This window comes from Psammomys obesus, unplaced genomic scaffold (genome assembly GCF_907164565.1).
Source record: "Psammomys obesus unplaced genomic scaffold, mPsaObe1.curated_primary_1811, whole genome shotgun sequence".
NCBI classification, from domain to species: Eukaryota; Metazoa; Chordata; class Mammalia; order Rodentia; family Muridae; genus Psammomys; species Psammomys obesus.
In genome coordinates, this window is record NW_026596152.1 from 918,810 (window position 1) to 921,191 (window position 2,382).

Consider the following 2,382-nt stretch of genomic DNA (forward strand, 5'->3'; position numbering starts at 1 on the left):
TCCTCTTCCACCTCCCCTCTCTTCTTGGCCACCCTCACCTCCTCTGCCTTTCCTAGGTCTGCTAGCGCTCTGCCAAAGCCTCAACATCCCTCCGGCCGTCTCTGCTCCCTCCCATCTGTTACATCTGATACCCTTACTTCCCACCTCTTTCTTGGAACCTCTATCTCATATTTTTCTTTTTAACTAGTACTAATATACGATAGAAATGCATCCCTCGCTGTTCCAGAAGGACACGATCAAGGCAGGTTTGGTGTGTGTTAGAGGCGTTGGGTTCTTATACCAAGGAGATATCATTTTTTAATTAATCAGTTAATTAAACTTTCGTTTGTTTCTTCAACACAGAGTTTCTCTGAGTAACAGAGCCCTGGCTGGCTATCCTGGACTCCCTCTATAGACCAGGCTGGCCTCAAACTCACAGAAATGCGCCTGCCACTGCTTCCCAAGCAGAGGGATTAAAGGCATAAGCCACCATGCCTGGCTCCTAATTAATTAATTTTAATATGTGTTTTGCTTGTACAGTACACACACACACACACACACACACACACATGCACACACACGTAGGGAGAAAGAGGGTGTCTGAGCCCCTGGAACTAGAGTTACAGCCCGCAGTGAGCCACCTTGTGGGTGCTAGGACCTGAACGCAGGTCCTCTGCAAAGGCAGCCAGGACTCTAACCTGCGCCCTCTCTCCTGCCCGTTCTTGGTTCTGTTTTTGAGACAGGGTATTGCTCTGCAGCCACTGGCTTGGAACCGTGTGGCCGAGGGTGACCTCGGAGCGCAGAGGACCAGTCCTCTGCCTCCCAGCACCGAGATGAAAAGCCTGGGCCTCCACCCCTTGCTGTATCGTGGGGTTGTTGTCATTCTCCTCCAGTGAGGTGTCTTGAGCACCATCCTCACGTGTTAGGAAGAGAAGGCCCCAAACGGCTCTAAGCCTGTTCTCCAGCTTTTACAAATCACTCGGTCATGGGGGCGAAGAGAGTGCAGTGAGCCGGGCACCCCCTGCTGGAGTCGCAGATGATCATGAGCTACCACTGGGAATTAAACCCGGGTCCTCTGAAAGAGCAGCCAGTGCTCTTAACCTCTGAGACATCTCCTCAGCCCCCTTTTGTGTGTTTTGGTTTTATGAGACAGGGTTTCTCTGTATAGCCTTGGAACTCACTTTGTAGACCAGGCTGAGGCGTGACTGCATCCAAGCACAAAACTGTAGACCTGCAGTCCACCCGTGGTGGCGCACGCCCGTGATCCCAGCACAGGCCGAGGCGGATCATCGAGTTAAGAGGCCAGCCTGGTCTACAGACTAACTTCCAGGATAGCCAGGGCTACACAGAGAAACCCTGTCTCAACACTAAAACTACAAAACCAAAACCCAAAACCAACCAAATGAAATAACCTCTCTATACAGAACAAGCTGGCTTCGAATTCACAGCAACCCACCTGCCTCTTCCTCCCAACTCCAGAAATTAAAAACATGAACCACCATGCCAGCTCAATTAAAATATGAGCAAGTCTTTTTTTTTTTAAGTTTTATTAATTTATTATGTATAAATGTTCTGTCTGCACACATGCCTGCACGCCAGATCTCACTACAGACAGCTGTGAGCCACCATGTGGCTGCTGGGAACTGAACCCGGGTCCTCTGGAAGAGCGGCCAGTGCTCTTACCCTCTGAGCCGCCTCTCCAGCCCAGCAAGTCTCTTTAGTACACTTTGAAAGGTCCCATCTTTCCAGAGATACTACCCTTGGCTCCACAGTGACACCTTATTGGTATCATCACTTTTTGGCATCACATGTGCGCGCACACACACACACTTTTTTTTTTTATACAGGGTTTCTCTGTGTATACCTGGCTGTCCTGGAACTTCCTCTGTGGACCAGGCTGCCTCGAGCTCAGGGATCCCCCTGCCTCTGCCTCCCGAGTGCTGGGATCACAGGTGTGCGCCACTACCCACTTGGCAGCACTTATATTGTAACTGTTTTCAAGAATGATCCATACTAAGAATTCGAACCCAAAGGGTGCCAAAGAGAACCCACAGCCCCTCCACTGAACCAGGAATTGATGCAGTAGTTTCTCAAGTAGAATTTCAGATATCTACCAGCTTTCCGTTGCCCTCTTTTAGTCAGCCATTCTGTGTGCCAAGGCGGACGCACACATTTCTGCAGGTGTGTGTGGCTACCTCACAGGTCTTTACTAATTTTTGTTTTAGGCAGAGCTTCGCTATGTAGCTGGCCCTGAACTGCCGGGAACCAGGCTGACCTTGAATTCACAGCGATCTGACCCACTCTGCCACATTTCTCCAGAGTGCAAGAACTAAAGGTGTGTGCCACCACAGGGAGCTTCTTTTTTTTTTTTTTTTTTTTTTTTTTTTTTTTGGGTTTTTTTTT